The 26,613-nt window shown below is 52.3% G+C and overlaps 1 protein-coding gene and 1 pseudogene across 2 annotated transcripts in view; one reads left to right on the top strand and one right to left on the bottom strand.

Moving 5' to 3' along the window:
* The window catches only part of FXYD3 (FXYD domain containing ion transport regulator 3), a 32,625-nt gene extending 30,250 nt beyond the window's left edge, over positions 1-2,375 (bottom strand). The window contains exon 1 of one of the 2 annotated variants that reach the window (XM_008969220.5): positions 2,085-2,375. The gene's annotated coding sequence lies outside the window, so the exon portion shown is untranslated. The remainder of the gene's footprint in view (positions 1-2,084) is intronic. The other variant, XM_055104108.2, reaches the window with a different exon arrangement.
* Positions 1-23,548, top strand: part of LOC129394787 (cyclin-dependent kinase 12-like) — a 36,512-nt pseudogene extending 12,964 nt beyond the window's left edge.
* The last annotated feature ends 3,065 nt before the right edge of the window (positions 23,549-26,613 follow it).

The following is a 26,613-nucleotide window of genomic DNA, read 5'->3' as shown; positions in this document are numbered from 1 at the left end:
GGACTACAGGCATGTGCCACCATGCCCGGCTTATTTTTGTATTTTTCAGTAGAGACAGGGTTTTGACATGTTGGCTAGGCTAGTCTCCAACTCCTGACCTCAAGTGATCCGCCCACCTTGGCCTCCCACAGTGTTGGGATTACAGGTGTGAGCCACTGTGCCCAGCCCCCAATACATTTAAAACTTTTTTTTTCTTTTGAGACGAAGTCTCACTCTTGTCCCCCAGGCTGGAGCGCGATGGTACAATCTAGGCTCACTGCAACCTCTGCCTCCCGGGTTCAAGCGATTATCCTGTCTCAGCCCCCGAGTAGCTGGGATTATAGGTGCCTGCCACTAAGGGAGGAGACCACCCCTCATATTGTCTTATGCCCAATTTCTGCCTCCAAAGAAAGAAGTAAAAGCCAAAAGGCAGAAATGAAATCCACAGGCAGATAGCCCGGCGCCACACCCTGGGCCTGGTGGTTAAAGATCCACCCCTGACCAAATCAGTTATGTTATCTATAGATTACAGACACTGTATAGAAAAGCACTGTGAAAATCCCTGTCCTGTTCTGTTCTGTTCTTACTGGTGCATGCAGCCCCCAGTCACATACCCACTGCTTGTTCAATAGATCACGACCCTCTCACATGGACCCTCTTAGAATTGCGAGCCCTTAAAAGGGACAGGAATTGCTCACTCGGAGAGCTCAGTTTTTTGAGACGTGAGTCTTGCCGATGCTCCTGGCCAAATAAAGCCCTTCCTTCTTTAACTCAGTGTCTGAGGGGTTTTGTCTGCAGCTCGTCCTGCTACACCACCACGCCCAGCCAATTTTTGTATTTTTAGTAGAGACTGGGTTTTACCATGTTGGCCAGGCTGGTCTAGAACTCCTGACCTCAGGTGATCCACTCGCCTCAGCCTCCCAAAGTTCTGGGATTATAGGCATGAGCCACCGCGCCTGGCCACATTTTAATTATTATTATTAGCAGTACGGGACCTGATGTGTGATCACTACTCAAATGTTGGCCATCAAAATAATACAAACGGTTTGGGTGTGGTGGCTGATGCCTGTAATCCTAGTACTTTGTGAGGCTGAGGCAGAAGGAGCCCTTGAGTCCAGGAGTTTGAGACCAGCCTGGGCAATACGGTCAGACCTCATCTCTACAAAAAATTTAAAAATTAGCCAGACATGGTGGCACACAACTGAAGTCCCAGCTACTCAGGTAGGTGACTGAGGGGGAGTATCATTTGAGCCAGGGAATTTGAAGTTGCAGTGAGCTAAGATGGCGCCCCTGCACTCTAGCCCCAGCAACAGAGCAAGACCCTGTGTCAAAAAAATAAATAAATAAATAAAATAAAAATAAATAAAAATAAATAAATAAATAAAAAATAGCACTGACCACAATGCTAAAACATTTAGGACAGAGTCTAATACCTATTAATGATAAATAAAATGAACTGTTTTGATTATTGTTATTATTACTACTATTACATTGCCAAAGTGTGTAGTGGGGGCCATGCACTCAATAAATGATGGCTAATATTTTAAAAAGTCAATAGTGCTGACAGTAATAATAATAATACATATATTTTTTGAGACAGAGTCTCGCTCTGTTGCCCAGGCTGGAGTACAGTGGCGCCATCTCGGCTCACTGCAGCTTCCTCCTTCTGGGCTCAAGCGATTCTCCTGCCTCAGCCTCCCAAGTAGCTGAGATTACAGGCGTGGACCACAACATCCAGCTAATTTTTGTATTTTTAGTAGAATGGGGTTTCGCCATGTTGGCCAGGCTGGTCTCAAACTCCTGACCTCAGGTGATCCGCCGGCCTCGGCCTCCCAAAGCGCTCAGATTACAGGCGTGAGCCACCGCACCCAGCCAATAATAATATTATTAAGCACTTAGCACACAGGGAATGACCTTAGTAACTAGCAGCAGTATTGGAATCATCAATAATAAAGCAGGTCAACACATTGTGAACCCACAATGATCCGCACAATTGAATATAGGTGTCCCGGATTGGGCGCCCATCCCTGGCATGTTTTGGGGGCTCCCTGACCCCCATGATGGGCCGACCCCCTCACAACAGCAAGACCCTGCCCCCAGCTCACCTGGTAGGAGGGGCCGCCGTGCGCCGAGCCGCACTCCTTCGGGTGCCGGCACCTGGCCCCTGCCCACAGGTGCGCGTTATCGCTGGCGCAGCCCTCGGAGCAGGCAGGGCGGCCGCGGGGACGCAGAGCTGCACCCGGCGCGGGTCCAAGCGTTGCTGGTAGCTGCTGTGCTTAGGACACGTGGCGGCTATGCAGGGAGGAGAAAAAGCGCGGGTAAGGAAACGTGATCTGCAGGCCACATTTGCCCAACTCCCTGACCGAGTGCTTAAAATCTCGGCTCTGTCGTGGTGCTTAACCTCTCCAGGACTCCGTACCCATCTCTCCGAAAACAGTACTGACCTCAAACTGACTTTGAGGGTTAAGCAAGTTAAAATAAATTAAGTGGTTGGGACAGCGCCTGGCACCCTGGGAACCTTGGATAAATGCGACCTATTGTTATTCCAGAAATAGCCCCTAGGTGGCCCACCTTTCTCACTCCATGAACACTGTCTTACCTCCCCCCCACCCCACCCCGCTCCCCGCCTTGCCTATTCCAAACCCTTTGAGGGTTCCCTACGGCCCAGGTGTCAGAGATTCACATCTGGATCTAACATAGGTGGGTTAGAACCTGGTTTTAGGGGTGTCCTGATCCCCAGGATGGTATCGGACAGGCTTTTGTTGCCTGTTGGTTGAGCAAGAAAGCGGCACCTTCCACCCCCACCCCGTAGAACATGACCTGCCCCGATTGCGCCCCTAATGTTGGAACCAGCTAGGAACCCTTAATGGGCAAGCATTAGGGGCCAGCAAAGCTTTGGTGCAAGGGAGGAAAGCCGGATGTTTTAGGAGCGATCAGAAAAATCTGAACATGGACTAGGCTTTTCATGATATCTGGGAATTACTGCTTATTTTGTTAGGTGTGAGCAAATCAAGCAGGTTTTTTTGTTTGTTTGTTTTGTCTTTGTTTTTTGAGACGGAGTTTCGCTCTTGTTGCCCAGGCTGGAGTGCAATGGCGCAATCTTAGCTCACCGCAACTTCCGCCTCCCAGGTTCAAGTGATCCTCCTGCCTCAGCCTCCCGAGTAGCTGGGATTACAGGCATGCAGCACCACACCCGGCTAATTTTGTATTTTTAGTAGAGATGGGGTTTCTCCATGTTGGTCAGGCTGGTCTCAAACTCCCTACCTCAGGTGATCCGCCTGCCTCGACCTCCCAAAGTGCTGGGATTACAGGTGTGAGCGTGAGCCACCCCGCCCGGCCACAGCAGGTTTTTTTCTTTTTAAAAGTCCTTATCTATTAAAAAAATAATGTGGAGTATTTACAGGTTTACACGTTGTCTGGGATTTGCTTTACACAAAATAAATCAATAAGGGAGGGGTGGAGGTGGACACAGGTCGGCCACAACTTGGCTGTTGTTGAGGCTGCCTTCTGGGTACAGGGGCATTCAATAGGCTATTCTCTCTACTTTTATGTTCAAATTTTCCATAATAGTTAAATAAGAAAGAAAGAATTAGACGATATGGCTAGTAATAAAACTTCTTTTGTCTCTGGAGAAAGAAAGTCTTAGTTCAAGTCTCAACTCTGTCTGTTGTGATTAGCTGTGGACAAATGGCTTTACCTCTGTGAGCCTCTGTTTTCCCAAATGTAAAGAGGGAATAATAACAGTCATTGCCTCTCACTTGCAGGGTGTTTCTGAGACAGTGGTGGCAAGAGGTACACAGAGCCTTCGGCCCCATGCCTGGGACATTGTAGATGTTCAATAAGTATTAGCAGTTGTTGGGATTGTTATTGTGGCATCTCAGGTCAGGCATTCTGAGGGTGGAAAAGGACATCCCCTTGACCGGGAGCCAGGGATCCAGTCAACCCAGGGTGGTATTCAAAATACATAGCGGGCTGGGTGCCATGGCTCATGCCTGTAATCCCAGCACTTTGGGAGGCCGAGGTGGGCGGATCACCTGAGGTCAGGAGTTTGAGACCAGCCTGGCCAACATGGTGAAACCCCATCTCTACTAAAAATACAACAAATCAGCTGGGCATGATGGCAGGCACCTGTAATCCCAGCTACTCGGGAGGCTGAGGCAGAAGAATAGTTTGAACCCGGGAGGAGGAGATTGCAGTGAGCTAAGAACAAGTCACTGCACTCCAGCGTGGGTGACAGAGTGAGACTCTGTCTCAAAAAAAACAAAAAACAAAAAACAAAAAAAACATAACAGTCGGTAGCATACAGGCCCCCTACCAATCCACATGCGTCCAGCTGGAGGCTAGAAGGAGAACCTGGAAGGCCTTCCTGTGCTGGAATTGGGAATATGGGAAGTGGTTGGGGCACTCAGGCAGCCCAGGAGTACAGAAGGATGTCAGTCTGTGTGTGGCCATACAGAGCATGCGGATGAATTCCTGCCCTGCTCGACCATGACTCACCACAGAAGGAAGAATTCCTCCAGTGCCTGATGGTGATGTTGGCGCCCTGGCAGATGGCGGCATATGTCTGCAGGGCCAGTCAGAGGATGTGGTCATCACCCCCAGCAAGACACAAATCATCGACACAGCTGGAAACATATGGGTCTGGGTTGATCTCCCAGTGGCAGTGGCTGAAGGGTCCCTGGGGGTCCTGCAGGAGCCAGCACTTCCTCCTGGCTGACACAATCTGCCCCTGGTCATTGCAGACTGAGACTGGACAGGCAGCCCCACAGTTGTCCCTACAAGCCTTGCTCTGCTTCTCCAAGGTAATGTCAGCCTTAGCGTCCTCACTGGGGTCACCGTTGAAGTTGCCGCAGAGCCCACAGGTGTGACCCTTGTAGAGGTGGGGCAGGGTGAGGGTGAGGCTGTAGGTGAGATCTGTGCTGAGCCAGAGGCCAAAGTCTGACTGCAGCAGGGAGAAGAGGCCATTCCAGTGGACGGCAAGGCTGCCCCCATTCAGGCTTACGGGGAGGGCTGTTGTCTCACCATTCACCTAAGGAGCAGGCAGAATCAAAGGAAGGCTCGGGAGCATAGGACCACAGTTGGGTCAGTGTTGCTTGGCACATAGTAGGTGTTCAAATACGTGAAAAATGTTGGTATTTTTTTGATATAGGGTCTCACTCTGTCGCCCAGGGTGGATGCAGTGGCACAATCATGGCATACTGCAGCCACGAACTCCTGCGTTCATGCGATCTTCCCACCTCAGCCTCTTAAGTAGCTGGGACTATAAGCTGGGACTATAAGCGTGTGCCAACACACCCACCTAATTCTTTTTTAGATACGGGGTCTCGCTATATTGCCTGCTTGAGACAGGCTGGTCTTGAACTCTTGGGCTCAAGGGATCCACCTGCCTTGGCCTCCCAAAGTGTTAGGATTACAGACGTAAGCCACCGTACCAATACATGTAAAACATTTTTAGATGAAGGAACAAAGACATAACTATAATAGTGACCATCTCTTGTTTTATCCTGTTCTGCATTCATTTCTCCTTTCTCTGGATTTCCCTGAGAACTCACCTCTCCAAAATCAATCCATGTGGTTCACAGAAAGTCAATCCTATCCTAACTTCCAGCACATGACCCAGGCCCAGCCAATCAGCTAGTCCACCAGGGATTCAGGGGTGGTCACATGACTCAAGCTGGGCCAGTGAGGGACGCTTTTCCTCCAGTGACATTTGCTAACCTGGCAGCTGTCCTTGTCCCTACAAGGTGGGATGGGATGGTGCATGTCTGAAAATGAAGGAAAGGAGAACCCAGAAATGGAGACAGATTTGAGACATATTGTTCAAGCACCTGGGTCCAGCTATGCCTGAATCCATACACCTGTAGATTTTTTTTTTCAATTGTGTAAATCAGTAATTCTTTTTTTTCTTAAGCTGGTCTGAGAGTGTTTCTGTTATATTAGCTGAATGCATCTGATGGATATAGTCAAAAATGGGCATATAATCAGAAAATAGAGGTAAAATGTAGAAATAATGGAGACAGAATAAGTTTTTCCCTTGGGCCTATGGGTTTGGGTGAAGGGTTGGGGTTCCTAGAAACGACACGTCCCAAAGCTGGTGCTTATCTGAGCCATGCCTGGGCTGTCCCTCCGCAGGTGGACCTGGGTCCCGTTAACCTGGACAGACACCTCCAAGATGAGCGTGAGGGGGCTGCTGGATCTGTTCTTTCACGGCTGTATCCTGAAGAATGGCAGTGAGCCGGAAGAGCCACAGGATTCGGCAAAGACGGACACACAGGTACCTGAGAACTCAACAGTTTTCCCATCAAAGGTGATGATGTGTGAGTGCCCGGCTGCTTGGCAGGTGCCAGGGGAGAACGGGTGGCACCCAAAGATGCCCCTTAGGGTCCCACATCTCTGCCCTGGCCCACAGGAGGAGGGGGAGCAGCACACAGCATGGGTGGAAGCCTCGCAGTGGCAGAATTGCTCACAGTGCTCCCCAGCCCAGAATGCCTCCCCGGCCAGGTGGTACCTGCCCCCCATGGAGCAGCCGCACTGGATGGGGGTCAAGCAGTCTGTGCCACTGAGCACAAATCCTGGGTCACACTGGCAGCCATCCTGGCATGGTGTCAGACAGCTGTCGGGCAGGGCAGGCTCGGTGCAGGAGCTGGGACAGGAGAAGCCACACAGCTCGTAGTGGCTGTCAGGGGGCCAGGTCAGCTCTGGAGGAACACAAGTCATTCAATCCAAGGATGTCAACTCACTGCCCCACGTTCAAATTATGTTCCCTGCTATCTCCCCAGAGCCCAGCTCACGGCAAACCTCAATGGATATTTGTTGGAAGAATTAATGAATGTGTCGAAGCCTTTTCTATAGCACATATTTGTTCAACTTCGGCATCCACTACATGCCGGGAACATCCCAGGGCCTGGGGACACAGCAATGACCAAGACCGAGATCCCTGACCTCATGAAACAGATGTTCTAGGGCAGACATTGACAAGCTTCACCCTTGGGCCCAAATCTGGCCCTCCACCTGTTTTGGCACAGCCTACAATCTAAATAGTCTTTACATGTTTAAGTGGTTAGAAAAAAAGAAACCAAAAGAGGAAATTTTGTGAGGTGTGAAAATCATGTAAAATTCAAATTCCGGTGTCTATAAATAATGTCTTCATGAAAGCCAGCTCGCCGGTTCGTGTATTGTCTATGACTGTTCTTATGGTACAACAGAAGCTTTGAGTAGTTGTGGCAGAGTGTGGCCCTGAAAGCCTAAAATATTTATTATCTGGCCTTTTATCATAAAAGTATGCTGACCTATTCTAGAGGGGGGAAATGGGCGACAAACTAGCAATAAATAAAAGATAATTTCGGATTGAGAAACTGGGTTAGATCTGTGTTACCCAGCTTTAGGTAGCGCAGAGTGGCCGAGCCCCATGGGCTGATTTGAGGACAGTGGCTAGGGAGGCCTCTCTGCAGAGGTGACATTGGAGCCGAGGCCTGAATGATGGAAGGAGCCAGCTGTGTGTACATCTGGGAAAGAGCATTCCAGGCCAGGGGGACAGCAGATGCAAAGACCCAGGGGTGGGAAGGTATTTGGCGTGGTCCAGGGACAGCAGAGAGGCCAGTGTGGCTGGACCCTCGGTGTGGAGTGAGCTAGACAAAGCCAGTATAGGAGGAGGCAGGGTGAGCCGAGAGAGGCCGCTGTGGGGGCCTCTTAGGAGGAGGCTTGGAGGTCAGCTTTCATCCCAGAGGTAAGGGGGACCCAGGGATGCTTTTAATCAGGAATCTGATGAGATCTGACCTATGCTTTTTCATTTTTTTTATGTTTTTGAGACAGAGTCTTGCTGTTTTTGAGACAGAGTCTTGCTCTGTCACCCAGGCTGAAGTGCAGTGGCACCATCTTGGCTGACTGCAGCCTCCACCTCCACCTGGGTTCAAGCGATCCTCCCGCCTCAGCCAGTGCACACCACCACACCCAGCTAATTTTTTTTTTTTTTTTTTTTTTTTGTATTTTCAGTAGAGACAAGGTTTCACCATGTTGGTCAGGCTGGTCTTGAACTCCTGACCTCAAGTGATCCACCCACCTCGGCCTCCCAAAGTACTGGAATTACAGGTGTGAGCCACTGTGCCCAGCCCTAACCTATGCTTTTAAATGCCTTATGGTAGGTTCTGGTGACACGCTGGTGACCAAGAGAGACCCCATCCCTAACCCTTGTCTTTGGGGGTTTCACAGATCAGGGGAAAAACATACTGGAGGAGAGATTGCTGGGGAGGGTTTTTTGTGTGTGTGTGTGTGTGTGTGTGTGCGCGCGCGCACGCGCATGCGCTGGCGGAGTGGGGGTGTCCCCCAGTCTCAGGATTAATAAAGAAAGTCAGAAAAGGAGAAATGTCCTGGGTGGGACGTGGGAGATATTCCAGCTCAAAGTTCATCTTGATTTGAGCACCCAGAGTCTGGGGGCTGGAGGAGACACCTGCACCCTTCCTGGATGGGTTTCCTGGATTCCTGCTGCCTGGAATGTCCCCCCGCCTCCCCGCTCCCCCAGCCAGCTCGGCTCCCTTTTCCACCACCTTCAGTCCCCACTCCCAGGGCACCTCTCTGCACCCCAGGGAACCCTAACCCCCCAGTTTAATACTGCATGCCCCTTCTCCAGCACTCCCCAGCCCTGCCCCGCCTGACTTACTGTTTAATCACCTACTTACTGGCACTCTTTCTGTCTTCTCCACTGGAATGTCACCTCCATGAGGGCAAGGTTTTGTCTGTTTGAGTCACTGCTGTGTCTGCAGCTTCTAGAATGCTGCCTAGCGCTTAGTAGGTGTTCAGTTAACCTTAGTCAAAGTGTGTGATGCCCCCGGGGCTTGTCTCTGGCTTTGGGAGGAGGGGTGGGCCAGGCAGGCCAGAGGCCAGAGCACCCACCACCAGTCCCTTATGTTGGCCTTCAGAGCTTGCAATGGGCTGTTTCCTTTGGACAAAGAGAGGTTTTGTTTGCAAGATGCTGAACTTGCTTCCTGCTCTGAGAGGAGTGAGGAACTAGGGGCAGAGAAAAGGAGTTGCACCTCCAGGTCCTGGAAGTTAGAGGCCCAGTCCTTCGGGATAAAGTCCTCACTTCTTGCCTGCCATTCAAGGCCCCACAGACACAGCCCAGGACCATGTCTCTCTCCAGGCTCCCCCATCTCTGGCTCAAATTTACACAGTCTCTGGGCTTCTGAAAACCTTGTTCCTTCTCCCTAGAACATTTGGCTTCTCCTTGCTTACCTATTGGCTTTGACCTGTCATTCAAGCCTCAGCTCTCGTGGCCCTTCCTCTGGGAAACTTGGCCTGACTTTCCAGGCTGGGCCAGCCCCTCCTCTGTGCTCCCATGTGGCCCTACGCTTCCCTCATCTGAGCCCTGATCACTCTGCCGTGGCTGCCCCACCACAGACTCGGCCACCCTGGCAGCGTGTGGGCCCTACGAGGTCAGAGACCCGGCACTTCTCAGTCCTGCCCTGGCCCCTGCATCACCCAGGGCAAGATCAGGCCCAGGGAGACCCCTCCCTGCCACTCCCCAGCTGTGCGGCTCTGTGTCTGCTCTTCATCTGTGAAATGGTCGCGTTGTCCCATTCACACCAAAGGGATAAAAAGATGGCTCAGGACCCATCTCAGCTGCCTGCTGGACTGGAGAGGGTGTGGGCCGGGCTGATCCCAGGCCCTCCCCAGGACAGGCTGACCCAGTCTCTGGGACAAGGCCTGCCAACAGCAGAGCCCTGTGGTTTTGATTTCCGGACAGAGTGATGTTAACACAGGTTAAAAATCAATTTCAGGCTGGGCACGGTGGCTCACCAGCACTTTGGAAGGCAGAGGCAGGTGGATCACTTGAGGTCAGGAGTTCAAGACCAGCCTGGCCAACATGGCAAAATCCCATCTCTATTGAAAATACAGAAATTAGCTGGGCATGGTGGCATGCTCCTGTACTCCCAGACACTTGGGAGTCTGAGGCATGAGAATTGCTTAAACTCTGGAGGTGAATTTTGCAGTGAGCCGAGATTACACCACTGTGCTCTAGTCTGGGTGACAGAGTGAGGCTCCATCCCAAAAAAAAAAAAATCAATTTCATAATGACAGCTAATACTTGTAGAACATTCACTATATTCACTCTATTGCCAGCTACTGTTTATTTGTTTGGCTCTCACAACAACCCCACAAGAGAAGTGTTATTATCACCATTCTTTCTCTTGTTAAAGGGGAAACTGAGGCATGGAGAGGTTAAGTGACTTCACCAAGAGCCCACAGCTGAAAGTGGTGGTACTGGCATCCAAGGCAGCCTGACTTTGGGATCTGATCTGTGTTCTCAATCTCAATGCTATACAGATCAGTGGGAGCATTCCCTGCTTTGAAAAATGAAATAGAATAGAAAAGAATGTAATGCAAAGTATTGAGTGCATTTTCCTATTTGGTGACACTTTGTGTGCTGTGTATGCATATATTGGTGTGGTCAGCTGAAGAACAGCCCCTCAAAGATGTCCACAGCCTAATCGCTGTATCCTGTGTTACGTTACATGGCAAAATGGACTTTGCAGATGTGATTAAGGTTCTAGACCTTGGGAAGGGGGAGATTAACCTGGATTATCTGGCTGGGCTCAGTGTAATCACGTGGGCTCTTAAAAGTGGGAGACAGAGGCCAGAGAGTCCATCAGAAAGAGGCAAGGGATTTCGAAGCATGATGGGGACTTGACCTGCTGTTAGTGGCCTTGAAAATGATGGAAGGGGCCATGAGCCAAGGAATGTGGGTGGCCTCTAGAAGTAGACACCAACCCTCAGGTTACAGCCAGCAGAGAGACAGGGCCCTCAGTCCTATAACCATCAGAAACTGAATTTGGCCAGCAATTTAAATGATTAAGGAAACAGTTCTCCCCTAGGGCCTCCAGAAAGAAATGCACTCCTGCAGACACGTTGATTTTTAGGCCAGCGAGAACTGTGTTGGAATTGTAAGAAAAAATTTGACATAGCAAGACCCCATCTGTACAAAACATTTTCAAAAAATTAGCTGGAGTTGGGCCGGGAGGGGTGGCTCATGCCTGTAATCCTAGCACTTTGGGAGGCCAAGGTGGGCAGGTCATGAGGTCAGGAGATCGAGACCATCTGGCTAACATGGTGAAACCCCATCTCTACTGAAAATACAAAAAATTAGCCAGCTGTGGTGGCAGGTGCCTGTAGTCTCAGCTACTCGGGAGGCTGAGGCAGGAGAATTGCTTGAACCCAGGAGGTGGAGGTTGCAGTGAGCTGAGGTCGTGCCATTGCATTCCAGCCTGGGCAACAGAGTGAGACTCCATCTCAAAATAAATAAATAAATAAAAATTAGCTGGGTGCAGTGGCTCATACATGTAGTCCCAGCACCTTGGGAGGCTGAGCAGGAGGATCGCTTGACACTAGGAGTTTGAGAACTGCCTGGGCAACATAGCAAGACTCTGTCTCTACAAAAAAAGTTTTAAAAATAGCCAGGTGTGGTGGTGTGTGCTTGTAGTCCCAGCTACTCAGGAGGCTGAGGCAGAAAGAGCACTTGAGCCAGGAGTTGGAGGCTGCAGTGAGCCATGATTGCACCACTGCACTGCAGCCTGGGTGACAGAGCGAGATCCTGTCTCAAAAAAAAAAAAAAAAAAAAAAAAAGTGTTATTTTAAGCTGCTGAGTTTGTTGCAATTTGTTACAGCAGCAAGAGATAGAAAACTAATAGAATTAGATCCTGAAATGAACTATATTTTGTATTGTGGGTCTCCAACAAAAATGTTTGAAAGACTGCTTAATGCTCTTGACAAAGATCGCTTGGCAGCAGGACAAGGGTGAGAGGCCGCAGACATTTGTCCTTTGGGCACCAGCCAGTACTACTGCCCACTGCTAACCTCATCCCAACTTCTGCCTGGGCAGTCTCCCCAAGGGCAGAGCCCGCGGTCAGGCAGAAGTCAATCGGAGACTCACATTCCCCTGGCCACAGTGAGAGGTACAAGAAGGAGTCAGTTGAAGCCACAGAGACGCAGTGCAAATCGTGTTGGAGCTTCTGAGACCCACGGAGCTCTCTTTCCTGCTGGGCTGAGAAACTTGAGTGGCTGCAAGGTGTGGAGCCACTGTGGTCAGGGTGAGCCTGTCTGGATGTGGAGCCAATTTGGTGGGAAGCATGAAACCAAGGCCAGTGATGTCGAGCGCCTCACTGGGCCAGGCCTGAAGTAGCTACTCTGAGATCATTAATTATGCAACCCCACAAAATGGGCGGAACTGGTTTTCTGGACCTGGCCGGCAGAACGTGCTGGCTGGCACGGAGAGGATGCCACTCACCGCAGTCCACCAGGTGTCTCCAGGGCCTCACTAGGAGGCCGTGCTGCTGGCACTGCTGGACATAGCTCCCCAGAGCCTCGCACAGGATCTGCCGGGAACCCTTTGTGGCACAGAGGTCGCGGATGCAGCTCTCCATGTGGACTTAGGCCTGGGCCAGCTCATCACAGGCCTGGAAGGGCCCATCATGGGCACCCAGCAGCCCACAGAAAGCCAGTGACTGGTACCAGCCCTCTCGGTCGTGGGGGCACAGAGGGGCAGTGCCCACGATGGAGCAACTGGCTGGGGAATCCAGGTCCTTCAAGCTGAGTGCAAATGCCTCCGGGTCAGGCAGGAGCGAGCCATCAGGGGCATGGAAGTCATCATGGGGGTCCCTGATGAAGTCCCCACACAGGCTGCAGAGGGTGCCAGCGTAGGTCTCAGGCACCATAATGGATACATGGTGGCTTCAGTCATAGGAGACCAAGAGGCCAGCGTCAGTCTCCAGCATGGCCCCAGAATCGCTGAAATAGACGTGCACTTGGCCGCCAGCCAGGCGTAGGGGCAGGTGGGCCTGGGTCCTGTTAACCTGGAGACACACTCGGGGCCATGTCCACATCAAACACCCCTAGGTGGGTCTGGGAATCCCTGAGAACCTTTGGGGTGAGGCTGTGTCCCCTCAAGTCTTCCTAGGATGTGAATGGGTCCTCCCCGGATTCCTGCGTCTAAGCCCGCCCTTCTGGGGCCTGATCCCAGCCCCTGCCCAAGCTCACCTGTGCCCTCCCGGGGGTCTGAGCCTCCATCATCACCTTCACCCCGTGCACGTCCACCTCGATCCGCCGAGCCCCAGTCATGAGGGCCGTGGGGCTTAGGTACTCATTGTCCACCCACACTGTGAAAGCTTGTGCCCTCAGGCCGGCCTGACAGGTGCGGCTCAGCACATAGTGACAGGCACCCTGGGCTGTGAGGGCTGTGCTGTTGAAGGTGTGGTAATGGGGGTCACCTGACACCCAGCTGCTACCTCTCCGGACCCCACAGTACCAGGCCCCGGTGAGCAGGAGGCAGGCCTCCCCGTCCTCACACGCCTGGGGGCTGCAGTGGGGTGGCTGCCCAGCCTCCTTGCACTCACACGGCTCACGGCAGTTGGGGCTCAGCTCCTGCGGTCCCAGGTGCAGAATGTGGCCCTGCTGTGGGGTCGGGGACTTGGCATGGGGTGAGTGTGATGGCGCAGGCTTCCAGCGAGAGGCATTCAGATAGAAATGCACTTGTCAGCAAGAAGGAGAAGATGCCATGAGGCTCCGAAACGTAGCTGGGACTACAGGTACGGGCCACCACACCTGGCAAATTTTAAAATTTTTGTAGAAATGGGTTCTCACTATGTTGCCCAGGCTGGTCTGGAACTCCTAGACTCAAGCGATCCTCCCACCTCAGCCTCCCAAAGCACTGGGATTACAGACATGAGCCACCGCACCTGGTCAGGTAAAATTCTTAAGAGGAAAAGTAGGAGCAGATTGGTGTGTTTCCATCAGAAAGCCTGGGTGAGTGCCCAGGAATGGGTGAAGGTGGGGAGGAGAGGAGGGCAGGCTGAGCCCTGGGCACTCCAGTGTTTAGCGTGTGGGCTGATGGGGACGCATGGCTAGAGGAAAACCGGGAGAGTGTGGGGTCTTGGAAGTTGGGAAGAGTGTCTCATGGAGAAGGGAGGGACAGGGCTGTGTCAGACATAACTGGCGGTCAATCAGGATGTGGCCTGAAGATTGACTACTGTCCTGGGGGGACCTCATCGAGAGTGGTTTTGGCTGCATGAAGTTGAAGGCGGAAAAAGCCTGACTAGAGAGGGTCCGAAAGAGAGAATGAAAAGAGAGGAACTGATAGCCAGCCGTGGTGATGTGCGCCTGTGGTCCCAGCTACTCAGGAGGCTGAGGTGGGAGGATCAATTGAGCCTTGGAGGTCAAGGCTGCAGTGAGCCATGACTACATTACTGCATTCCATCCTGGGCTATGGAGTGAGACCCTGTCTCTCAAAGAAAGAAGAGAGGCATTGGAGGCAGTGAGCCTGACAACTCTTCTGTGTGCTTTTATTGTACAGGGTATCTCAGAAATGAGGCAGTGGCTAGAGGCGGAGGAAGGATTGAGGAGAAAGGTTTTTGAAGATGGCACAAATTGTAGCCTATTGGAATGCAGTGAGAAGGATCTGGTAGAAAAGGGCAAATTGGCCAGGCGCAGGGTCTCACATCTGTAATCCCAACACTTTGGGAGGCCAAGGTGGGCAGATCACTTGAAGTCAGGAGTTTGAGACCAGCCTGGCCAACATGGTGAAACCCCATCTCTACTAAAAACACAAAAATTATCCGGGCGTGGTGGCACACACTTGTAATCCCAGCTACTTGGGAGGCCGAAGCAGGAGAACCGCTTGAACCCGGGAGGCGGAGGTTGCAGCGAACCGAGATTGCACAACTGCACTTCAGCAGAGCGAGACTCTGTCTCAAAAGGAAAAAAAAAAATAGCAAATTGATGGTGAAGCTCATTGGAGCTCAGCATGCCTCAGAATCCCCGGAAGGGCTAGCAAAAACAGACTGCAAGCCGGGAGTGCTGGCCTGCACTCCCTGTAATCCCATTATCCTGGGAAGCCAAGGCAGGCAGTTGCACTGAGCCAAAATCATGCCACTGCATTCCAGCCTGAGTGACGGAGACCCTATCTCAAAAAAAAAAAAAAATCCAGATTGCATGTCCCTACCCAGAGTGGTGGTCTGGGGTGGGACCCAAGAATTTGCACTTCAAACACATTCCTAGGTGCTACTGATGCTGCTGGCCTAATAGCTGCACTTTGAGAAGCACGGATATAGAGGAGAGGGAGAGGAAGCATTGCTGGGAGATGCAGGAACTGTCACAGAGGTGGCCGAGCCAGGAAGGAGCACAGACCACCCTCCATCATGGTAGCCTGGACTGTAGGTGGAGGGTTGGGGAGTGCCTGGCAGGTTCCAGCTGATGCTACCAGTGAAGTAGGAAGCGATCTCATAGGCTGAGAATGAGTTCCAGGGAGGAGGTTTGGTCTAAAGGGAGAGGAGAAGGTGTGAACAGGTGGCCAGGGAGAGGAGGTGAGTGAGGGTGCCAGGGAGGTGGAAGGAAGGTCCTTTCAAGTTCACAGTCACAGGTACGACACCAGCCCAGGTGTGCTCTGCTGCCTACATGCAGGGGTGAGTGCAAGTGGAGAGGTGTGGTTCACCTGTGGGGTATTGGAGGAAGGAGCGCAGGAGGTATGAGTGTAGACAAGCAGGGATTTGAGAGGGAGCCTGATGTCCCAGAAGGTAAGAAGTGGGGAAGCACCATAGGCTCAGTAGGCTCAGCAGATGGGGCGGCCAGTGAGGTCAACCAGTCAGGAAACCAGAGGGTGGGCGGCAGAAACTGGGTTGTGTAACAGAGAAAGGTGGGGTCAAGGGGACAGGTGGCGCTGAAGCCCCGGAGGGCTGCATCGGTGGGCAATGTGAGGTCCATGGCTAGGATGAGAGCCCGGGAGGCTCTGTCTGCCTGCGACCATCGTCAGCCTCAGCGAGTCCACCAAGTGCTTCGCCATCTGCTCGCCATGTGTCCTTCTGTCCATCTAGCCCCCTTCTGCCGTCTGTCTTGCCAGCTGCTCTGGTCACCCCAATGTCACTCTGTCTGTCTTTCCATCAACCTGTCCATCTGTCCAACCGTCCTGTCTTCCTGTCCATTGGCCAGCTGGTCTGTCTTCTTGTCCGTCTCTCTGCCTGTTATTCGTTTTGTCTGTCTGTCTGCCTGCCTGTCCATCTAACATTTGACTCTGCCCGCCAGTCTCTGTGGCAGTCTCTGGGGCTGTGGGCACTTAGTGTGTCTGCGACTCCACGGCTGTCCGGGTTCTATCCTCCAGCCCGGCTCCCAGCCCCACTCACCAGGATGTGTTCTATTGGGCCATGCGATCTCACTACCACATCCCAGCCATGGATGACCAGCCGCACCAGGGCCTCTGCCACCGGGCCTCCCCTCCTCAACTCCACCTCCACGCAGATGCCAGGAAGCAGGGCCAGGACGAAGTGGCAGGGCTGGAGCCGCAGCTGCCATCTGGAGAGTGTGTGCGGGTGGCCCTGGGGACCCAGGTGGCAGGAGGGGCCACGAGGGGCCCAGCAGTGTGGGAAGGGGTGTGCAGGCATACACTGCTGCCCCACCTGGCAGCCCTCCGGCCAGCACCACACCCGGCCTTCCTGCCCACAGTGTGGTGGCTGCAGGCACTGCTGTTCCAAAAAGAGGCACCGAGGGGCAGGAACTGGGCTGTGGAGAGAGTGGGCTGCGGTGGGGGTGTCTGGGGCTGAGGCTTGAACCTCAGGTCCTGGGGAAGGTGGGGACTGGGGGTTCTGACTCCTGGATTTTTTTTTTTTTTTTAATTTGAGACAGAGTTTCGCTCTTGTTGCCCAGGCTAGAGTGCAATGGCGCGATCTTGGCTCACTGCAACCTCCGCCTCCTGGGTTCAAGCAATTCTCCTGCCTCAGTCTCCCAAGTAGCTAAGATTATAGGCATGTGCCACCATGCCCGGCCAATTTTGTATTTTTAACGGAGACGGGGTTTCTCCATGTTGGTCAAGCCTCGAACCCTCAACCTCAGGTAATCTGCCTGCCTCGGCTTCCCAAAGTGCTGGGATTACAGGCATGAGCCACCCCGCCCGGCCTCTGATTCCTGGATCTAAGGATGGAATGGACTGAGGGCTGACTGGACTCCTGGGTCTTGGAGGAGGAGAGGGTGGGGCCTGGGCTCCTGGGTTCTGTGGCTGGGCCCTGGGAGCAGGCAGGTCTGGGGCAGGTTCTCCACCCTTCACCATTGTAGGTGCAGCCGTTGGGGACTGCAAAGCTGTTGATGCAGAAGGCCTAGTGCCTGGGGATGCCCACATTGCTGGTGTCTGCCACATTCAGGATGCCTGAGGTCTGGGAGCCAGGAAGGGTGAAGTAGTCCCTCTGTCGGCCGCTGTTGAAGCCTGCCTGGGGGTGTCATTTGGAACAGGGTCAGCCCACCTGCGTCCTCACCCTCCCCAAGGACCCAGGGGAGGGCAATGCCCCCCAGGCCGTGGTGGGGGCTCCCACCGCTGGCCACCCCCATGGTCCACTGGATGTCCTTGTAGTGAAACAGCACCCAGGAGGGGCCGCTGCCCAGGGCCAGCACCTCCTGGAAGGTGTTCACCTGCAGGGCAAGCGCCAGGAGCCAGGGTGTCGTGGGCTGGTCCAGGGGCACCCAGGACCCTCCTCACTGCCCAGTCCTCAACCGAGCTCCATCTGCACCACTAAGCTGGCTGCTTCCAGCTGTGCCACCTCCTGGGCCCCCATCCACGCCACATCCCGGGCCCCTACCCATGCCACATCCCAGACCCCCATCCACGCCACCTCCCAGGCCCCTGTCCACACCATGTCCACAGCTGCCTCCGCTGGCACCCGTGCCAGCCTTCCTTTCACATCCCCCAGTCTCGATTTTTCTGCTCTGCTCTCATCCCCTCTCTCTCTCCGTCTCTCTCTCCTTTTCCTATTCTCTGTCTCTCCATCTGATCATCTCACTCCTCTCGCTTGCTGTCTTGCCTCCTCTCTCTCGCCATTTCTCTCCCTGTTCGTGTCTTCCTTCTTTCTCACCCGTTTTCTCTACCTCGCTGCATCTCCATGCTTCCGTCTCTCTGTCTCTCTCTTCCCGCCCCCTCTATCTCTCCCTCGTTCCCCCATCTCCGTCTCTCCTCCATGGTGTCTCCTCCTTACCCAGGAATCCAAGCCCTTCTTCCCAAGGGGTTGGGCCAAACAGCCTCAGCCTGGGCCCTTCTCTGCCACCCGCTTCCTCACCTGGGGACCAAGTGCCCCGTAAAATGGAATTTGGTCCCACATGGCCACCAGCAGGGCGCAAGGGGTGGGCGGGGCGTGGGGGAAGGCTGAGGCCAGGTCTCAGGCCACCTGCTGCAGCAGCTCTGGCTGGCGGCTCTGCCGGTACCACATCTGGCCCCTGCTCAGTGTGGACCCATCGGCCCAGAACGGGACTGCGAAGGCCTGGCCCATCTCCTGGGGAAACGCCTCCAGTGTGAAGAGAGCCACAGCCTCCCCAAAGGACACCAGCCCATTGGTGCAGAACTGGGGGAAGTGAGGAAGGGCAAGACCCGCAGGGGGTGTTGGCAGGGCAGGGGGCAGAAGAGGGACAGGGCCCGCCCCAGGAAGACGGAGGACGAAGCCAGAAGGAGCCAGGAGCTATAGATATAGACAGGCTCCGAGTCAAGAGTGGGGTGGGGAGAAGAGAGAGAGCCCAGGGACCGCACGGTCAGGGCCAGGGCACTCACATAGGCCGTCCCATGTGTGGCTTCGAAGAGCAGGAAGGGCTCCAGCAGCCACAGCTCCTCAGAGAAGTCATCATCCTCTGCAGGGAGGGCCTGATCCCCACGCTCCAGCCCGTAGGGGTACAGGAGCGAGGCTGGGGACACGAGACCACTGAGGCTCCCCTCAGAGCCCCAGGGCAGGGCTGTGTCCCCTCAGTCCCCAAGAGAAAGCTCCAGGTCCCTTGAGGGACTCCAGGGTGGGGCCATGGCTCCTCAGACCCCTGGAGCCCTCCCTGCCTGTCCACATGGCCCTGTCCTCTCTCCAGGTTAGGGAGCACATCCATTCTCACCTCTGATCTCCTTGCTCCAAGTCACTTGGTTCTGTAGGACTGAGGGGAAGGATGTCAGCTAAGGGCTGGGGCCCACGTGCCACAGTCGACCCCCTTCCAGAGTCCCCACTCCTACTCACCCACCAGCAGAAGCCACAGTATCCCCATGGTGGCTGCAGGTGCTGCGGGCCAGGTGGGCTTATACCAGGGCAGAGGTGGGGCCGGGGTGGGGACGGGGCGGCTGGAGCTCACCTTCCATTGTTCGAGGGTCCAGGGGGCCTGGGGGTCTCCCAGGGATCCTGGTTCCCATCCAGTCTGCCTGAGGCTGGGCCAGGTCTGGGGTTGGTGGGCAGGGCAAGGGAGGAAAGAGGGGATGGAAATCTTCCAGGGCTTTGCCAGGGGGCCGGGTTGCCAGAATCTGGAGGAACCCCCCACCCATTAGCAAGGCTGGGCACAAGTCAAGCGATCCACAGTGGGGAAGTTGAGCCACTGCTTGGTGAAGGGCCGCTGCTGACAGACAGCTGAACATGCAGGGAGCCTCTTCCCATGGGGCCCTGCTGGTTCTCTTGGAGCAGGTTAGAGATGAGCGCACAGTGTCTGGGAACGGAGTGTGTGTGCATCAAGCAGGGCCAAGATGTGTGGCTGGGGAGACTCATAGGCTGCAGGCCAGCCCCGGGGGCCCAGGCGTGGGCATCTGCAGGGCATGGCTGGGGCTGCCATGGTGGATAGTCAAGGTCAGGCATTTAGGAGTGTTACTGGACCCAGAAGGGGAGATTCGCCTGGAGACGTGAACGGGGAGAGGGGGAGGAGGAGCATACAGGCAAGGGGGCTCGTTACTGCGCACCTGTGAGATTCACGGACCACCCTGGTGGAGGAGGCTCAGAGTTAGGCACTGGGGACTCCATCTTCAAAGCAGTGTCCCAAAGGGGTACTCCAGACCCTCAAACCCCAGACAGCCCTTTACCTGGTCAAACCACATGGGACAGAGGGTCACCTGTGTTCCTGGACCAAACTGAGGATTAGGCTGCTATTTCTCATGGCCCAGTGATGAGATGCAGATAAACTGGGAGAACAGGGAGGTTTTTTTTGTTTTTGTTTTTGTTTTTTGAGACGGAGTCTCGCCCTATCGCCCAGGCTGGAGTGCAATGGCACTGTCTCGGCTCACGGCAACCTCTGCCTCCCGGGTTCAAGCAATTCTCCTGCCTCAGCCTCCCAAGTAGTTGGGATTACCAGCACCCACCACCATGCCTGGCTAATTTCTGTATTATTAGTAGAGACGGGGTTTCTCCATGTTGGTCAGGCTTGTCTCGAATTCCTGACCTCAGGTGATCCGCCTACCTTGGCCTCCCAAAGTGCTGGGATTACAGGCATGAGCCACCGCACCCGGCGAAAAGGGAGTTTTTATTTCTGTAACTGGTTATAGGGTGAAAGCCTGGAAATTGTCCCCAGACCAACTCAAAATTACAAAGTTTTCCAGAGCTTATATACCTTCTAAGCTATATGCCTGTGTGTAAGTGTAGTTTCTTCAGACCCCCAATTAAACTTGTTTAATCCTAAAAGGGTCCTGTTAAGAATTCATTCTTTATCTTGTCATGCTTTAAAGCCCAGGAAAGGCCTGAGCAAAACTCTTGGTAGGCTTTTGTTACATTCCAGCTTTTGTATAGGGCACTGGCTCTATCAGCTTTTAATATTTGACTTAGCCACTCAGTCGGTGCTGAAACAGTTGTTATGGAGGCCTGCGTTAGTGAGACCTGGCCTGCCACACCTGGGCCCAGTCCTGATTCGAAGGCTCCTTTTTGCACCACCAGTCCAAGGAGTGTCTGGGTTAAGGCATCCCATCTTTTTCTCCAGAACACCCCCAGCATCTGGACACATGCACTTCCCTAGGGGTCCAGGGACCCCCCCACCACCCCGCCAGGGAGAAAGTGTCCGAACCTGCTCAGCAGAGAGAGGCTGGGAATGAGAGCTCAGTGCCATATCCCGAGCTGTTCCAGCCCCAGGCCCCAGCGCCAGCCCTGCCCCTTGGAGGTGGACCTTGGACGGGATATGCAGCCCCTCTGTAGGACAGCAAACCCCACAGACCCTCCTTCCCAGCTTGCATGGTGATGAAACAAGTGTTTCCCAAAGGGCGGCACATGGGCTGCTGGCGGGAAACCCCGGGAGAGTACAGGATGGCAGTGAAGAAGGAATTGTTATTATTTCACTAGCATTTGTTTATTTAATACATTTGTTTTGATTTATATTGAAAAACATATATCTGCCACCGCCACATCAAACCCAAAGTTTCTTTTTTTTTTTTTTTGAGACAGAGTCTCGCTCTGTCGCCCAGGCTGGAGTACAGTGGCGCAAACTCGGCTCACTGCAAGCTCCACCTCCCGGCTTCACGCCATTCTCCTGTCTCAGCCTCCTGAGTAGCTGGGACTACAGGCACCCACCACCATGCCTGGCTAATTTTTTTGTATTTTTAGCAGAGACGGGGTTTCACCGTGTTAGCCAGGATGGTCTCGATCTCCTGACCTCGTGATCCACCCACCTCGGCCTCCCAAAGTGCTGGGATTGCAGGTATGAGCCACTGCACCCGGCCTCAAACCCACAGTTTCATAAACATTATTGTTAAAGTCAAGGCTGCCAGGGCACAGTGGCTCATGCCTGTAATCCTAGCACTTTGGGAGGCCAAGGCAGGTGGATCGCTTGAGCCCAGGAGTCTGAGACCAGCCTGGGCAGCATAGCGAGACCCCATCACTATCAAAAATACAAAAATTAGCCAGTCTCATAACCCGGTCTCAAAATAAATAAATCAATAAAAATAATACATAAATAAAGTCAAGGCTAAGCTTAAAAAAAAAAGACACACACACACACAAAAGGAAAAGAGATAATTTGAATAAAACAATACAAGTAGTACCAGCGGTATTTGTTTGCCCCTAAGCTCCATAAAGTTGGTTTGTCCTGTCCCCTATATTTCTCCAATTCCTAGAACAGTGTCTGGCACATAACAGGTGCTTAATAAATATTATTTGAATGAATGAATAGCAAAAATTAAGACAGACACTTTCAAACGTCTGAATTTGGGGAAATACTGAAGTAACATGTATAAAACTCTCAGTACAGTACCTGTCACATAGGAAGTGCTCAAAAAAATGCATGGATATGTTTATTAATATAAATTATTATTATTATTTAGAAGTGAAACAGGCATTGTGGCCAAATGCTAATTAGTGAAGTATTAAATTAAAGATTTGCCCAAAGCTGACTATCACCTTCTTAGAATGAACTTCTGTAATGTAAGAACAAACGTGAAAGTGTTCTAAACAGTTATTACTGTCATAATTTTATTATCCACAATTTTAGCAGGGAAATATTTCAGGTTGAACACCTTACTGAGGGATGATTTCTCTGCTTTGTCAGCTGTTAATTTGCTCCGATAGTCCATAAGCTCCTAGGGCAGTTTTAAGATGTGGCCCCAAATTTTTTGACCTGCCTTCCACCACCAAAGGGTGGGGTCTCCATCTCCTCCTCTAGGGTCTGGACAGGTTTGTGATTGCTTCAGCTGACAGAGTGGAGCAGAAATGAGGCTGGGGTGTAAAGGCCAGTGTCTGCTGGAATGCTCACTCTGGAGCCATGAGCCACCATGTGAGATGTTCAAATGTCCTTGGGTAGCCATATTGGAAGGAAGCCCAAGTTAGCCAGACAGACAATGAGTCCAGAGTACCAGCTGAGCCCAGCTTTTGAGTGATCCCAGCCCGGATACTAGACTTGTGAGTAAAGAGCCTCCTTTTGGGATACCGAGGCAGGAGGGTCACTTGAGCCCAGGAGTTCAAGACCAGCCTGGGCAACCAGTCCCATCTCTACAAAAAAAAAAAAAAAAAATTAGTTGGGTATGGTGGCACACACCCGTAGTCCCAGTTACTTGGGAGGCTAAGTTGGGAGGATCGATTGAGCCCAGGTGGTAGAAGTTTTAGTGAGCCATGATCACACCACTGCACTCCAGCCTGGGTGACAGAGTGGGACCCTGTTTCAAAACAAACAAACAAAAGAAGCCTCCCTATTCCAGTCCCTGTTCCTTTAGGCTTTCTAGCTAAGGACCTGGTCATCAGGGAGCAGAGACAAGCTGTGCCTGCTGTTCCCTGTCCAACTTTCTGAGCCGCAGAATCCATGAGCATTTACTGTACCCACTAGCTTTGGGTGGTTTGTCATGCGGCAAGAGCCAAAACAGCTCCTCGCTTCATAACTGCAGGATTGAAACAGTGTTACTTTTTATGTAGAAACTAAAGTCCATCTCCCTACTTACGCTGCTATCTGAATGTTCACAATAATTATTTCTGAATATAAAATGAATAGCCTTCACCATCATTGCTAATCATGGCTGTGATTTTATGTATGAAATAACTGTTGTGGCAGAGTAGCTGTACATTTCTCCTTCAACCCAGCTGGGAGAATGCCAACTTATAACCACATATGGAGCTATCTGTTCCAAGTAACATCCAGAAAGCTTTTCTATATTTGAAAAGGACTATGTAGATATAAATGCTAAATAGGAATGCAAAACTTGGCTTGGGTTCCTGATGTAGTTGCACTAATTCTGTAAGATGGGTCAAATATGTCTGATTCTGAGCGGCACCACAATGACATGGAAGTACTTTTCATATTCAGCTTTTCTGAAGACTGAGACCCTGGCAGGAACTGAAAGCAACCTTGTGACTGTTACTATTCTTTTTAAATATCTTCCTAGCTCTTTGGGGTGAGTGGCAAGGTTGCTGGGAGCAGGAGGAGAAACTGAGGCTCACTGACCCCTGGCATACAAGGGAAACTAGTGAATGGCTGTTGAGTGAATCACAATCTCCCCAGCCCCTCCACTCCTCCAACAAAGCAACAATGCAGACAGAACTCAGAATGGCTGTCAGAGGCGTCTGAACCAGAGCAACTCCATCTTAAATAGGACCTGGGTAAAGTAAGGCTGAGACCTGCTGGCCCGCATTCCCGGTAAATTAAGGCATTCTAAGTCAGAGGATGAGAGAGGAGGTCGGCACAAGATACAGGTCCTAAAGACCTTTCTGATAAAACAGACTGCAGTAAAGAAGTCGGGAAAACCCACCAAAACCAAGATGGCCATGAAAGTGACCTGTGATTGTCCTCACTGCTACACCCCCACCAGCGCTATGACAATTTACAAATGCCATGGCAACGTTGGGAAGTTATCCTATATGGTCTAAAAAGGGGAGGCGTCAATAATCCACACCTTGTTTAGCATAACTAAATAATAAATCAAGACTAAATCAAGAAATAACCATAACAATGGGCAACCAGCAACCCTCGGGGCTGCTCTGTCTATGGAGTAGCCATTCTTTTATTCCTTTACTTTCTTAATCAACTTGCTTTCACTTTACTCTGTGGACTTGCCATGAATTCTTTCTTGCACGAGATCCAAGAACCCCTGGGGTCTGGATCGGGACCCCTTTCCAATAACATGGCCACCTGGTTTTTATTTTCCCAGCAGGATGCCTGTTGGCTTTTAATGACCAAATTTCCATCAGATCCCCTAGAATAAGGCCACATCCCCCCAGACTTCCCAGGGCAGGGCCATGCCTTCTTCAGTGCCCCTCACACCCGCCCTTCTCCTCACCAGAGCGATATGTCCCTCCAGGACATGGTCACCTCAGTTTAGAACCCCCAGGGTGGACCATGTTCTCTGAGAGTCCCCAGACTTCCTAAAACACAGGTACAGTACATTTCTCAGCTGGCAATTACAAAGGAAAACTCAGTCACTCCCTGTTGTAACTCAATACGTTTCTAACAAAGCAAGCCGTAGGTCAGGTCTCAAATTACATCCCACATGCCATGGGTAGAACACCACAGCCAGAGGTAGACGTTTGGGGAAACTGCACTGAGGCTCTGCTAACACGATGTGGGCCTGGGGGCTCCTGACCAACAAAGCAGTGGTGGGGTTCAACCTCGCCAGGGGTGTGGGGATCGGGGAGTGACGCTGGGATCGTTTTCCAAATGCACAGTTTGTCAGTTTCTCAAAGGAATTCTTGTAGATCGTCTACATTTTAGGAAGCTGGGCTGGGTGCAGTGGCTTAGGCTTGTAATCCCAGCACTTTGGGAGGCCAAGGTGGGCGGATCACCTGAGGTCAGGAGTTCGAGACCAGCCTGCCAACATGGTGAAACCCCGTCTCTACTAAAAATACAAAAATTACCCAGGTGTGGCAGCAGACATCTGTAATCCCAGTGTCAGGCCTCTGAGCCCAAGCCTGCATGTATACATCCAGATGGCCTGAAGTAACTGAAGAATCACAAAAGAAGTGAAAATGGCCAGTTCCTGCCTTAACTGATGACATTACCTTGTGAAATTCCTTCTCCTGGCTCAGAAGCTCCCCCACTGAGCACCTTGTGACCCCCACCCCTGCCCGCTAGAGAACAACCCCCTTTGACTGTAATTTTCCACTACCTATCCAAATCCCATAAAACGGCCCCACCCCTATCTCCCTTCACTGACCCTCTTTTCGGACTCAGCCTGCCTGCACCCAGGTGATTAAAAAGCTTTATTGCTCACACAAAGCCTGTTTGGTGGTCTCTTCACATGTATGTGCGTGACACCCAGCACTTTGGGAGGCCGAGGCAGGTGGATCACCTGAGGTCAGGAGTTCGAGAGCAGCCTGGCCAACATGGTGACAGCCCGTCTCTACTAAAAATACAAAAATCAGCTGGGCGTGGTGGGGCACGCCTGTAATCCCAGCTACTCGGGAGGCCGAGGCAGGAGAATCGCTTGAACCCAGGAGGCGGAGGTTGCGGTGAGCTAAGATCACGCCACTGCACTCCAACCTGGGAGACAAGAGTGTAACTCTGTCTCAAAAAAAAAAAAAAAAAAAAAAAGGAAATTGCTTGGGAGCTGTGGTCCATGGGTGATGTATTATAATTGTTATTATTTAAAGTCATGGTGAACAGGCTCCCCCGTTGAGCCTTTCTTCAGCAGAACAGCAGGTTTTCAGCAACACGCGGCTGACTCCAGGCAGGAAACCCCTTAATGTGTCACAATGTTGGGGCAGCAGTGCCCCCTGGTGGCCATCGGGGCTGCATGAGGTTCTGCAGAGGCTCTACAGAAGGGGGTTCCTCCCCAGAAGCTGCCCAGATGGAGAAAGGGGTTGGGGGAGGGTCTCAGGCTGTGTTCCCAGCGTCTCCCTATCTCCACCTTACAGGGCCCCATTTTCCGTGTTGGTTCAAGGTAGATGTCTTTTTTGCTCACTGAGCATCTATTTCCACTTCTGGAAATAGCACCCTATTTCCTTTGGGACTCCCACACTCAGGTCACACGATTCTTGAAGGCCTAGCTCCTCCCACTCCACCCCGCTCCACCCCTACCGCGTACATCCGGTGCACAGTGATTTGCCAAGGGATGAGCACGTGACCCAAATCTGTACAATGGGAGCTGGGCCTGGGTTTTTGTTGTTGTTGTTGCCTGGGACTTTTTCTGCAGTGATTGGGAAAGAGTTTGTGTGGAAGGGGACATCGCTCTCTCTGGTTGTAGGAGAGGCTGCTTGGAAATGAAACTAACACAGCCTAAGGCAGATTTGAGAGAGCAGCTGGATCCAGCTGTACCTGAAGCCAATTTGCTCCAGGAAAATTCCAGTTAAGTGAACCAATTAAAATCTTAAATCTCAAATCAGTGGGAACTGAGGGACCCACACTCTCTGTCTGATTTGCGCCAGGTCCTAATTCTTCTCTTCCTTCCTGCCAAAATGTCCTCATTGCTGTGTACATTTGTAAGCT

This window comes from Pan paniscus, chromosome 20 (genome assembly GCF_029289425.2).
Source record: "Pan paniscus chromosome 20, NHGRI_mPanPan1-v2.0_pri, whole genome shotgun sequence".
NCBI classification, from domain to species: Eukaryota; Metazoa; Chordata; class Mammalia; order Primates; family Hominidae; genus Pan; species Pan paniscus.
Note: the sequence above shows the minus strand (reverse complement) of the source record. Positions and strands in the feature narration are given on the sequence as shown.